The following is a 14,380-nucleotide window of genomic DNA, read 5'->3' on the forward strand; positions in this document are numbered from 1 at the left end:
GCTGCCCATGGTGGCTGGGGGGTGGGGGTGGTGGGAGACATGGGTGGGGGCCTGGTGGAGGGTGCCCCACACTGCTGGGGGGTGGGGGTGGTGGGAGACATGGGTGGGGGTCTGGTGGAAGGTGCCCCACACTGCTGGGGGGGTGGGGGTGGTGGGAGACATGAGTGGGGGATGCCCATGGTGGCTGGGGGGTGGGGGTGGGTGGGTGACATGAGTGGGGGCCTGGTGTGGGCTGCCCATGGTGGCTGGGGGGTGGGGGTGGTGGGAGACATGGGTGGGGCCTGGTGGAGGGTGCCCCACACTGCTGGGGGGGTGAGGGTGGTGGGAGACATGAGTGGGGGCCTGGTGGGGGATGCCCATGGTGGCTGGGGGGTGGGGGTGGTGGGAGACATGGGTGGGGGCCTGGTGGAGGGTGCCCCACACTGCTGGGGGGGTGGGGGTGGTGGGAGACATGAGTGAGGGCCTTGTGGAGACTGCCCATGGTGGCTGGGGGTTGGGGGGGGTGGGAGACATGGGTGGGAGCCTGGTGGGGGCTGCCCATGGTGGCTGGGGGTGGGGTGGTGGGAGAATGGGTGGGGGCCTGGTGGAGGGTGCCCCACACTGCTGGGGGGGTGGGGGTGGTGGGAGACATGAGTGGGGGCCTGGTGGGGGATGCCCATGGTGGCTGGGGGGTGGGGGTGGTGGGAGACATGGGTGGGGGCCTGGTGGGGGCTGCCCATGGTGGCTGGGGGGTGGGGGTGGTGGGCGACATGGGTGGGGGCCTGGTGGAGGGTGCCCCACACTGCTGGGGGGGTGAGGGTGGTGGGAGACATGAGTGGGGGCCTGGTGGGGGATGCCCATGGTGGCTGAGGGGTGGGAGTGGTGGGAGACATGGGTGGGTTCCTGGTGGAGGGTGCCCCACACTGCTGGGGGCGTGGGAGTGGTGGGAGACATGAGTGGGGGCCTGGTGGAGACTGCCCATGGTGGCTGGGGGGTGGGGGGGTGGTCGACATGGGTGGGAGCCTGGTGGGGGCTGCCCATGGTGGCTGGGGGTGGGGGTGGTGGGAGACATGGGTGGGGGCCTGGTGGAGGGTGCCCCACACTGCTGGGGGGGTGGGGGTGGTGGGAGACATGAGTGGGGGCCTGGTGGAGGCTGCCCCACACTGCTGGGGGGGTGGGGGTGGTGCGGGACACGAGTGGGGGCCTGGTGGGGGCTGCCCATGGTGGCTGGGGGTGGGAGACATGAGTGGGCCCTGGTGGGGGCTGCCCATGGTGGCTGGGGGGTGGGGGTGGTGGGAGCCATGAGTGGGGGCCTGGTGGGGGCTGCCCATGGTGGCTGGGGGGGTGGGTGGGAGACATGAGTGGGGGCCTGGTGGAGGCTGCCCCTGCACTGCTAGGGGGTGGGGGTGGGTGGGAGACATGGGTGGGAGCCTGGTCAGGGCTGCCCATGGTGGCTGGGGGGGTGGGAGACATGAGTGGGTGCCTGGTGGGGGCTGCCAATGGTGGCTGGGGGGTGGGGGTGGGTGGGAGACATGAGTGGGGGCCTGGTGGAGGCTGTCCCTGCACTGCTAGGGGGTGGGGGTGATAGGGGACATGAGTGGGGGCCTGGTGGGGGCTGCCCATGGTGGCTGGGGGGTGGGGGTGGTGGGAGACATGGGTGGGGGCCTGGTGGGGGCTGCCCATGGTGGCTGGGGGGTGGGGGTGGTGGGAGACATGGGTGGGGGCCTGGTGGAGGGTGCCCCACACTGCTGGGGGGTGGGGGTGGTGGGAGACATGGGTGGGGGTCTGGTGGAAGGTGCCCCACACTGCTGGGGGGGTGGGGGTGGTGGGAGACATGAGTGGGGGATGCCCATGGTGGCTGGGGGGTGGGGGTGGGTGGGAGACATGAGTGGGGGCCTGGTGGGGGCTGCCCATGGTGGCTGGGGGGTGGGGGTGGTGGGAGACATGGGTGGGGCCTGGTGGAGGGTGCCCCACACTGCTGGGGGGGTGAGGGTGGTGGGAGACATGAGTGGGGGCCTGGTGGGGGATGCCCATGGTGGCTGGGGGGTGGGGGTGGTGGGAGACATGGGTGGGGGCCTGGTGGAGGGTGCCCCACACTGCTGGGGGGGTGGGGGTGGTGGGAGACATGAGTGAGGACCTGGTGGAGACTGCCCATGGTGGCTGGGGGGTGGGGGGGCGGGAGACATGGGTGGGAGCCTGGTGGGGGCTGCCCATGGTGGCTGGGGGTGGGGTGGTGGGAGAATGGGTGGGGGCCTGGTGGAGGGTGCCCCACACTGCTGGGGGGGTGGGGGTGGTGGGAGACATGAGTGGGGGCCTGGTGGGGGATGCCCATGGTGGCTGGGGGGTGGGGGTGGTGGGAGACATGGGTGGGGGCCTGGTGGGGGCTGCCCATGGTGGCTGGGGGTGGGGGTGGTGGGAGACATGAGTGGGGGCCTGGTGGAGGCTGCCCCACACTGCTGGGGGGGTGGGGGTGGGTGGGAGACATGAGTGGGGGCCTGGTGGGGGATGCCCATGGTGGCTGAGGGGTGGGGGTGGTGGGAGACATGGGTGGGGGCCTGGTGGAGGGTGCCCCACACTGCTGGGGGCATGGGGGTGGTGGGAGACATGAGTGGGGGCCTGGTGGAGACTGCCCATGGTGGCTGGGGGGTGGGGGGGTGGTCGACATGGGTGGGAGCCTGGTGGGGGCTGCCCATGGTGGCTGGGGGTGGGGGTGGTGGGAGACATGTGTGGGGGCCTGGTGGAGGGTGCCCCACACTGCTGGGGGGGTGGGGGTGGTGGGAGACATGAGTGGGGGCCTGGTGGAGGCTGCCCCACACTGCTGGGGGGGTGGGGGTGGTGTGAGACACGAGTGGGGGCCTGGTGGGGGCTGCCCATGGTGGCTGGGGGTGGGGGTGGGTGGGAGACATGAGTGGGGGCCTGGTGGGGGCTGCCCATGGTGGCTGGGGGGTGGGGGTGGTGGGAGACATGAGTGGGGGCCTGGTGGGGGCTGCCCATGGTGGCTGGGGGGGTGGGTGGGAGACATGAGTGGGGGCCTGGTGGAGGCTGCCCCTGCACTGCTAGGGGGTGGGGGTGGGTGGGAGACATGGGTGGGAGCCTGGTGAGGGCTGCCCATGGTGGCTGGGGGGGTGGGAGACATGAGTGGGTGCCTGGTGGGGGCTGCCAATGGTGGCTGGGGGGTGGGGGTGGGTGAGAGACATGAGTGGGGGCCTTGTGGAGGCTGCCCCTGCACTGCTAGGGGGTGGGGGTGATAGGGGACATGAGTGGGGGCCTGGTGGGGGCTGCCCATGGTGGCTGGGGGGTGGGGGTGGTGGGAGACATGGGTGGGGGCCTGGTGGGGGCTGCCCATGGTGGCTGGGGGGTGGGGGTGGTGGGAGACATGGGTGGGGGCCTGGTGGAGGGTGCCCCACACTGCTGGGGGGTGGGGGTGGTGGGAGACATGGGTGGGGGTCTGGTGGAAGGTGCCCCACACTGCTGGGGGGGTGGGGGTGGTGGGAGACATGAGTGGGGGATGCCCATGGTGGCCTGGGGGTGGGGGTGGGTGGGAGACATGAGTGGGGGCCTGGTGGGGGCTGCCCATGGTGGCTGGGGGGTGGGGGTGGGTGGGAGACATGAGTGGGGGCCTGGTGGGGGCTGCCCATGGTGGCTGGGGGGTGGGGGTGGTGGGAGACATGAGTGGGGGCCTGGTGGGGGCTGCCCATGGTGGCTGGGGGGTGGGGGTGGGTGGGAGACATGAGTGGGGGCCTGGTGGGGGCTGCCCATGGTGTCTGGGGGGTGGGGGTGGGTGGGAGACATGAGTGGGGGCCTGGTGGGGGCTGCCCATGGAGGCTGGGGGGTGGGGGTGGTGGGAGACATGGGTGGGGGCCTGGTGGAGAGTGCCCCACACTGCTGGGGGGGATGGGGGGTGGGAGACATGAGCAGGTGTGCAGGGTAGTCCCCTGTTTTGTGGGCTGCCTGCAGGGGCCGTGGAGGGTGTACAGGGTACACCTGTGAGGACCCACCCAGCCTAATCGCGTGTGATTATTCCTGCGCACCCCTGTAATACACGTACCCAGCCAAATCGCGTGTGATAATTCCTGCGCACCCCTGTAATACACGTACCCTGGCTAATCGCGTGTAAAACTTCACGCGTACCCCTGTCATACACGTACTCAGCCAAATCGCATGTGAAAATTCCTGTGTACCCCTGTAATACACGTACCCTGGCTAATCGCGTGTTTAACTTCACGCGTACCCCTGTCATACACGTACCCTGGCTAATCGCATGTAAAACTTCCCGCGTACCCCTGATATGAACGTTACCCGCTTTGCGTTCCTTGTTTGGCAGCCCTATAAACTGGTCCAGGGTTAGCGCAGCCCTTTGCAATGATTTAGCGATTTTGATGGCTTTTCCTTGCGCGAGGGCGTTCTTGGGGGCGTTACTGGCGCTGCTGCAGGGTCACTGCGATACTCTGCGCCACGGCTGGTTTGGGAGCCTAAAATCCATGAATACGCTGTGCGCAGAAATCGGTTTTGGCGCCCGCGCCTGGCGCAGACAATCGCACGCGGACACTCTGCGCCAGCCGCTTGCGACACTTTTCTGCGAAATTCTATGAATTACCCTGAATGTGTTTTCCTCAAACAGTTTTCCGTAGTTGTTTTTAAGGACTTCCTGCATTCTGAATGAATTAAAGTGAGCATGAGGTTGGAAACCATGCTTACTTCATCAAGTAAGAGGAATTTAATTTGTTTTGTAGAATTCTTCATACTTCAGTAGTTTCTGCTGACAATTCGTAGTATTCTAATTTGTTTTGGTGTTCTACTGGGAGGAGAAGTAGTCAGTCTAAAGTTACATCTGCTATGTTGTAAGCAGCTGGTCCTGTTGGAGCTGTTACAACAGCTGAAAGGTTGTAGACATTTCCTGATTATTTTCATTGAGAATGTTTAGCCAGAACCAGCTTCACCGCTTACATACAGGAGCAGAGGTGTAAAATGTGTACAGCTACACATTGTCGTTTCATGTTTAAGTCCATGTTCAATTTCTTCATTGACATCTAGGTAAATGGTGAGTTGTTTATCATTTAGCTGTGATTTGGACACTAACAAATCTTAATTTTGTTCAGACTGTTTAGATTGATACATGGCATTTTCTACCTGACTAATGGCTATTTTTGCTTAATTTTGAATGAGTGTTTCTTGGCTTCCTGTAAGAGAAGGTTTACTGCCTTAAGGAGTGTGTTTATCTATTAAAGTTTCAATTTCTTCCTCTTGTTGGTGTTCATTGTGCAACATTTGTTTGTAGTTTTTAAAATTGACATTTTCTATATTGCTTTCATTTGTCTTGAATTCAGCTTCCAGTGTGTCATGGTCACCTCTAACAATTCTTCATTTTGTATCCAAACTTTGAATAGTGAATAGTTGTAGTAGGGCCATGTAATAATGTGTCCTATGTTGTGGAGCTTTAAAGGATAACTTTACATGATTAATTAGGCTGTGCTTGGTAGGTTTTACTAGGCTACTTTCACAAGCTGAGACTGGATATTTGTCAGTTGTCTCATCTGGCATAACACTGATTTTGTAGGAATAGTTTTTGGCTGTGTCGTACAGGGACATGATTTCCAAAGCATCACATCTGTTTAGCTAGTGTGTGTCAATTAAATTGTTTTTTAAAATATCCTGGCTGTTGGGATCCTTTGTGGCTATAGTTTCTTTAACTTGGTAGGATTTTAGTAAACTTTCTGTTAGCCAGAGAATGTTTTCAGAATTCCATATATGGCTGTACCTTTTAAATGACCTGGAGCTTTGGCCTGCATTCTCTATGTGAAAGCATTTTGACACCAAAGCTGTGTCATTTTTTTGTCAGCCCAAAGGTCTTTTAGCTCAGTCATCCCAGTTTTGGTGAGATAGGCATTGACATATCTTGTAACTGCAGTGGAATTGTCTGCAATGTATTAAATGTCTACATTTGCATTCCACAAGAGGGCAATGAACACATTCTTATCATTGATGTACTTGGAAGCATCATCTCTTTTAATGCCGGATGTGTTTTTAGAGCATTTCCTTTTTACACTGTGCCTAAGAGAAGATGTCAAGATATTTACATGTCCCTTGGTGTAAACTGGTCTAGGGAAGCCAAAGTGACATTTGGTGTTGTATTTTACATTGACGTTGGCTGCATTTCCCACTTATGTCTTTGGAAAAGTTCGCTCTGTGTATGTAGGTCAATGTGCGTGGTTTCTGGAGGTTTGTCAAAGGTAATGTATTTTTCAAAAAATTGTAAAATAGTGGCATCACTGTCATGGCTAAATTTGGAAGCATCTTTTATCCACAAAAGAATGTCGATGTGTGGTGCTCTTCTGGATTTGAATTCTTTTCTCCAAAAGAAGTGTTCTACTTCTCTGAGTGGAGTGGTAGTTTTATTGCAGATGAAGTGTAGCATGGCAATAAAGCAATGGTGAAAGTATCTTGAAACATTGACAGGGTCAAGATAACAGAGTTCTCCTAGTGTTTTTATGTCTATTCCCTCTTTATTTCAGTTTGCAGTGCATAAGATGTCATGCAAGTCATGCCATGCATATTATGCACAACCTAAACTAAAAAACCATGTGGGCAGGCTTGGGTTCCTTAGCATACAACATACATCAGCATGACGTTAGAACCAGTATTCGTTTGTGACACACATGTTTGCCAAGTGTTTTGAGAAATTAGGTTCTGTCTTTAGTGTGTGTGCAACTCCACAACAGGAGGTGGAAAATGTATTCGATATTTTGTCTGAATCTTGAATCTTCAGAATACATTTGTAAAGCATGATATTCCGATACTCTCATTGGTGTGGTTCTTTCATCATATCTTCTTGCTCCTTTTCCTGTAGGACAGAGTAGAGGAAAATAATGTGCTTCTACATGTTTATCCCATATGTTCATTGAAGATTCTTTGGCTTGGCACATTTGATATGTTTCTAATGCATCTACTATGGTGTCTTTGGAATGTAATGGTATATTATATAATGGTCTAAAACATGGCTGGAATAATAGGATCCACACGTTCAAGGGATAGTTTGTGGAGAAACTTCAATTATTTGGGTGATTACCTTTAAGTTTTTTTTCTATGTTTATGTTGTGTAGTATTCATTGTTTTGTTTAAGATATTCTAGGGCCTCCCCAACTCTGTTTAAGTCAATTAGTTGTTGCCAAATTATTATGTCTTTTATTGGTACACCATTAACTAGTACAATCAAAGATTGCTCAATTGGCCGTTGTGCTCCTAGAATGTGTACATTTTATTTAAGATTTAATGGCAAATATACTATTTTGAAACAAATGCCTGTTAGGAAAGATTTCATATTTGAATGTCATTTTCCCTCCATGTGTCAACCCCAAAATTTAATGCTGCTGTTCTAAACCTTGATCTAACCTTTGCCGAGAGAAGTGCAGCCCTCAGCCGCACTCCTCTGGGATTTTGCTCACTTCTTATAGGGAAACCGACATGCCCTTAAAACAGTCATTACTGGGAGACTTTGTTTCCCTTAGTCCTCATGTTGCAGCTTTTGTGCAGCATGTAACAAGAGTGCAATGTAACTTACTTTACTGCACCCTTGGGTCTCTAATCATTCTAATGGCCCTAGAAACTCTTGCTGGACTTATTATGAACTGTGCAGAAGTGTCACGGACAGGACTGGTGGCAGCTATCATTTATCTTATGTTTTGAACCCTTTTTTGCCATCTTATCCGCGCTTACCGTGTTTGGCACGAATCGGTGGCCTGTGCATGCCACAAGGTTCTTTGTCCTGTCCTTTGGCCATCTTGCCCCTTCACCTTCCCCAGGTCGAGCCGACCCGGGTCAGTCCTTATTTGGTCATGCACTTTACCGCGAAACCCAAAGCTTTCGCGGGCTTCTGCATGCCTTGTGTGTGTGCCTCCAGGATTTGGGCTGGGATGTCTCTTCCCAATAAATATCCTGGGTGCCAGAAAGTCTGGAGTGTCCTGAATGCCTGGGACCACTGTGGTCTGTGATTGGTGCACGTATGGAGTGAATGTTTGTGAGCAGATCTCCCATTGGGTCCTCTTCGTTTTGGCGCGAAGGGAACTTTGGATAAGAGGAGGCCGAAGTGAGACCCCTGTGCATCTGATCATCCTAGAAGGTCTGCAAAGGAGCTTCGACCCTTTGGAATAGTGGGACGAACTATTCTCGCCACCTTCATCAAACCCTGCAAGTAAGCCTCTTCGAAAGTGTCCCTGGGCCAACCAGTGGGCTGACCAGTATACACAGGACACTTGCTCTGTCACCGCCGTGGTTTCAAGGAAGCCCTCAAAACTTGGTATACTGCTTGATCTGTGTCCACGGCACCCTCACACCAACTTTCGTACACTTGGCATTCCCAGGTCTGAAGTGAGACGAGTGCGCCCGGACCGGAGTAAACGCGGTTACCATGTTGCACTGCTGTGGCAACGACCTGGGCAAGTTTGCTGTACTTGTGACCCTCTTGACCCTGAAGCCTGCTACCGCGGAAACTAGACGGTGTCCAGACATCCTGATTGTCGCATTCGAACCTGCCAGCGAAGTGGACTGAACTGGCAAAGTTTGGGTCTGTCTGTGTCGAGGAACGGTGAGTAGTCCATACCCCAATCGGTGGCTCCTAGCACAGGAGCCCATTTCTTTTCTCCGCTGTTGCAAAATAGCAACTCTATCCTGCACTCTCAATCTGCCACTGCCCGCAAGTGAAGGTCCTGTTTGAATAGTGGGGACTTGTTCTTCATCAAACTTATCCGCCTTCCTGAGCTGCTAGTGACCCTTGAAGAGACCCTATTTTGTCCAGTGGCAAAAGCGTGTGCAGGTACTATTGAGCATAAGGCTCCACTCTTCGTAGGGATGGACTGCCTCTTTGTTAGGTGTATTCTTGATGTGGAACTGGGTCTAAAGATTACTTGCACAGCCTGTTTTCCTCCCCATCTAGGTGGTCTACATATTATGTGCCTCTTAATCTGTTAGACTCGTCTGGTATTGTATATATATCGTATTGATTGTGATGTGTTGGTTTACTTCAGCATTATTGGGATTCTTTGCTATGGTCTATATTACAAAGGCCTTGTAATAAATGTGTCTATATTTTTAATATAACACCTGTCTGGAGTAATTTGTAAATGTCCTTGCTTTGTGTGCTGAGCTCACTGAGGTCTTTCAGTCACCCTCACCCCTCTTGAGACTTAGTCTTGACCACCTGCCATAGCTACCCTGATTGGTGTGGCTTGTCCAGAGGTTACACTGTTCCAAGAAACTAGGTTGGCCTTCTGAACCTCTGTCCCTCCATGTCACAATGCCTTTGGGTAACTCAGATGGAAGTAATTTGGCATTTTATGTTAAAGGCGTATTATATCTTGAACTCGGTGTACTGTTTGAATTATGATGCTCTCATACAAGTAAACTTGTTGGAGAACTTTTGGAAGTGGGAAGATTTCTTAGTTAATGGTGATAGCCCGTGATGGCATTTGGTTATAGTCAAGCTATAGTGCTGGTCAGTGCTGCTCCCAGGGCTCTGTTTGCTGCCAAAACTACAAATCCCATTAGGATAGTAGTCTGATTTTCACATATTCACACAACAGGCGCGAGAGCGCCAGCCCAAGTGGTACAAGCCGGTCTGTGTTGGTCTCATAAAAGGAAGCCTTCTTCTGCACTCAGCTTCCGTCTCTTAGCCTTAATACTGTTATTTTGTCACTGCCTGTGATTGTACGTGCATAATAGGACACTTTAACTATGCTTAAAACTGTTATGTTCCTGCTATGTTTTATCATTTTATAGTCTTTAAAAATTGCTTTTAAAATATAGTGTATTTTGTTAAAATATCTAAATTTGAATTTAGCTAGAACTAAGCCTTGCTTAGTATCCTGACACATTTCAATTCCCCATTCACTGTGCCTTTCTGCACAAACAGGACTGTGCTGCTCCTAGTGCTCTGTTTTCTGTCAGATTTACATATCCCATCAGGATTGTAGTCTGATTTGCATATATTTTCACAAAAGGCATGAGAGCGCCGATGCGAGAGGAACAAGTCGGTCTGTGGCGGTCTTTTGAGCTATGGGGTGCAAGGGGGAATCCATATTGCACAAGTAAGTTGAAATGAGTGCTGCAAATATCTTATTGTTAATTAATGAGGAAAAAGCTCATTCAGACATTAGGGACAAACAGTGGATGAAATTTCCTTGTATGCTTGCGCTCTGTGACGACTAGGAATATGTCCAGGAACGGCAAACACCCAGTGAAAAGCAACAAATCGAAGCACCCATATTTGGAGAGTGGTGGGGCCAACCTATAGAGAGAGTGAAAACCCAGAGGATAAGGGCTGATGTAAATCAAACAAAGGGGAAAGAAGAAACTCATACAAAGAAGGAGGGACAAAGAAGGACTCATACCTGGAGATAGAGAGGAAAACCCTCGAGGAGAAGGTTTGGAGACACGAGACGAGTATAAGGGAAGCGAACCACTGCATCACCGCAATACAGCAGTTCTGCGGCAGTTCGATCGGACCTGCAGCTACAACGGCCCTGGGCCGGTTGACAAAATGGCTGGTAGCCTTCGGCCAGCCGAGACCCGAAGGGAAGACCTGGACCAGCGAGAAGGGAGGAGGAGGGACGAACTAAGGCTTTGTGGCGGGGCCACAGTTCCACGGCCGGTCAGTGGGTATTTTTACAACAAACCCAGCTGCAGGAATGCGACGAACCGATGTGCGGCGGCACGGCAACAGTGTCGATGGCGTGCAACGAGCAACAGAGACAAAACCAGCCCTCATTCCCCATGAAAAACAGAGACAAAACCAGCCCCTCTCACCCCACTACACTTACCACGGCAGTTGGGATTCAGCCAGGGAGGTAGAAACAGGAGGACCGGAGGAAGGACACCAGACGCCATGTTCTCAGGAATAAGGAGCGGAGCCTCAGAGGGTGTTTATAAACTGGGGAAGGAAGTGGAACATGATTGGCCAGTTGAGATCTACCTATATAACCGCCCAGATATGTTGAGAAGGGGTATTCACTCTCGCTCTCTTGCAGAACCGACCAGACTTGGAGGCAGGAGCTACGGGGGGGCACCTGGGCGTATGAAGACTAGGAGGAAAAGACTTGCCAGAGGTCCATACATTGTGCCCTGCAAGGAATCAGAAGAAACCACTGCTCAATAAAGAAGGAGAGACGGAAGGACTCTTCCTGGAAAATAATTTTTGTTATTTGGTTATACTTTATTTCAACAGTGTTAAATCTGAATAAAGACCAGATTTACTTTCTTCAATACCGCCTGACTGTCTCATTGTTGCGAATTTGGTGGCAGCGGTGGGATCCAGAAACACGATATGGAGACAATCATCAAGACATTGGCCGATGGACAGCAGTAGCTCCAACAATTGGTGCAAGTTCAGGGTCAACAAGCCCAAGCAGATCGACAAGCACTACAACAGGCACTGCAATTACAAGCTGCCAGCCAGGATGCCCTAAAAAAAGTAACAGAAGCAGTGGTGGCCTATGGAGGAGCAACACCTGCCCCATCAAACGTACCACAAAAATACCAACCAGGGGATGACCCAGGATATTTTTTTATGAACTTTGAAAGGGTTGCTAGAAATTCCCAATGGCCTGTGGATAAATGGGGACATTTTATAGCACCGTTATTAACTGGCTCTATGTAAGGTGCATACCAGGCGGCAAACCCCAATGGGGTCTACGCTGGCCTCAAAAGAACCATTCTAGAAAGGATGGGCATGGATGAGGAGGCTTTATCATCAGAAACTCAGAGAAACCAGACTGCGCAATGGAGAGACCCCACGGCAACTGTACTACCAAGTCCATGATTTAACCGAAAAATGGTTAAAACCAGCCAGCTGCACTGTTCTGAAAATTCTAGAAAAAGTGAAGCTCGAACCGTTTGTGGATGCCCTCCCCAGTACCATGCAAAGGTGGGTCTACCAACACCATAGACCCACCCTTAATGAAGCAATAGATATTGCTGCAGCATTCCAAAAGGCAGGAGGAACCAGGGTAAGTTAATTGGAGGTAAACAAAATAGTACCTACCAGAGAAACAAACACAGTTGATCCAATACCAATATGATTGGAACCCAAGGGAGCGACATGAACACCCACCAACATACAGCCCCAATGTTTTGATTGTGGGGAATGGGGCCATATTGCCCGGTTTTGCCCAAGGAAGATTAAACCGGAACCAATGGAAATCGGATATACCCAGATACGTGAATTCCGAAGAAGACAGGAACCTTACCTGGTGGAGGTCCATGTCAACGGGGTACCCCGACAAGGCTTGATCGACAGTGGAAGAAAACAGACAGCTGCCATAAGACCAGAAATAAGTGTATCTGGGAAAAGGGGGGACCAAGAAATACCAGTTAAGTGTGTACACGGGGACATCAAAATATACCCATCCGAACAAGTCACCCTAGAAGTAGACGGGGTTAGAACACCAATGGAGGTAGCCATCATGCCACATATACCAACTCCGGTACAAATAGGCACTGATCTACCCAATTTTGAAGACTGTGTCAGAGACATGGAGTGGTTAAAAAAAGCTCCTTTCTCCCATACAGACATTATAGGGAGTAATGGAAGGTTAGTCAGGAAATCTAGAAGAGAAGTGAGGGAAGAAAAAAGAAAATGGGTGGAAAAGTTCAGCGGGCTGGTAGAGTGGATTCTGGAAGAAAAAGGGGTCTCCTTTAGAAGCAAAACAATATCGGACCCAACCCTAAGGAATGTCCGGGAACAAGCGATGGAAGACATGGATAGCCAAGCTACCTATCCTAAGTTCGAAATCATGAGGGCACCAAGAATCAGAATGACCAGGAAGTAGAACAGCTACTAGTACCCACAAGCTTCAGACAGCCCATTATGTAGTTGCCCCATGATAATCAGACTGGAGGACATATGGCTCGGGAAAAAAACCCTAGAGAAAGTCCTAAAAAGGTTTATTGGCCAGGGGTCTATCGCGAAGTGGCCAAATATTGTGAGGAATGCTCAACATGCCAGAAAGCCAACCCAACTAAACCACAATGCAATCCTTTAATACCCATGCCCCTGATAAAAGAGCCATTCTTCAGGATTGGTATGGATGTGGTGGGACCTTTGGATCCCAGTAGTCACGGGTACCAATACCTGTTGGAAGTAGTTGACTATGCTACGAGGTATCCGGAGGCCTTCCCATGCGGGGAATCAGTACGCTGCAAGTTTGTAACCAGTTGGTACTATTCTTTGCCCGTGTGGGTATTCCATCAGAAATTGTAACAGATCAGGGCAGGAATTTTTTGTCTGGAATAATGCAGAAAATCTGTCAACAGTTGCAAATCAAACAACTACGCACATCCATCTATCATCCCCAGACCGGCGGCTTGGTAGAGCGTTATAACAAAACTATCAAACTGATGCTCAAGAAGGTAACGGCAGGAAAGAACTGGGACAGAGCAGTACCTTGGGTCCTCATGGTATTACGGGATACCCCACAGTCGTCAACGGGTTTCTCACCCTTCAAGTTGCTATTTGGTCACCAACCAAGAATAGTGCTGGACATAGCTAAGAATGAGTGGGAGGAACAAGAGGAGCCAACTACTCTAACAGATTACGTGTTACAATTGAGAGATAAACTGACCAAATTAAGGGAATTGGCTAGGGATAATCTTGGAAGATCACAATTGGCCCAAGAAAAATACTACAGTAAGAGAACCAGAGTCCCCAACTTAAGGATCGGAGACCAAGTACTAGTATTGTTACCCACAAGCCATAACAAAATGTTGGGGGCCAAATAAAATAACAGGGGTCTTAGGTCCAGTAAATTACATGGTGGAACAACTCGATCAGAAAGTGAAACACCAGAATTACCACGTGAACCTCCTAAAAGAATGGAAGACATCGGACCGAGAGACAACAAAAATCCAGGTGGCTATTCGAGAGAACTCGGAATCAGCCATTGCTTACGTTCAGTGGGGAACACAACTCACCTCAAAAGAGAAAAAGGAACTGGAGGAACAACTCAAACCTCTAAGAAATGTGTTTTCCTACTTCCCAGGGAAAAGCCACCTAACAGAACATAATATAGAAACAGAAGCAGGAAAAACAGTAAGAATACGGCCTTATCTCCTTCTGGAATCCTAAAGGATGGCAGTACAGACAGAAGTAGAGGACATGCTGAAGTTAGGGGTAATTGAACGATCCTGCAGCCATTGGTCCTCTCCTATTGTTCTGGTTCCTCAACCAGACTGCAGCATCTGCTTTTGCATGGATTATAGGAAATTAAATTCCATCTCAACATACCAGACCTATCCCATGCCCCGGATCAATGAACTTATTGAACAGTTGGGTTCAGCCAGATTTATCAGTACCATCAACCTGACCAAAGGGTACTGGCAGATTCCTCTACGAGCAGAAGATAAAATAAAAACT

This window comes from Ambystoma mexicanum, chromosome 6q (genome assembly GCF_040938575.1).
Source record: "Ambystoma mexicanum isolate Mex_15411 chromosome 6q, UKY_AmexF1_1, whole genome shotgun sequence".
NCBI lineage: Eukaryota > Metazoa > Chordata > Amphibia > Caudata > Ambystomatidae > Ambystoma > Ambystoma mexicanum.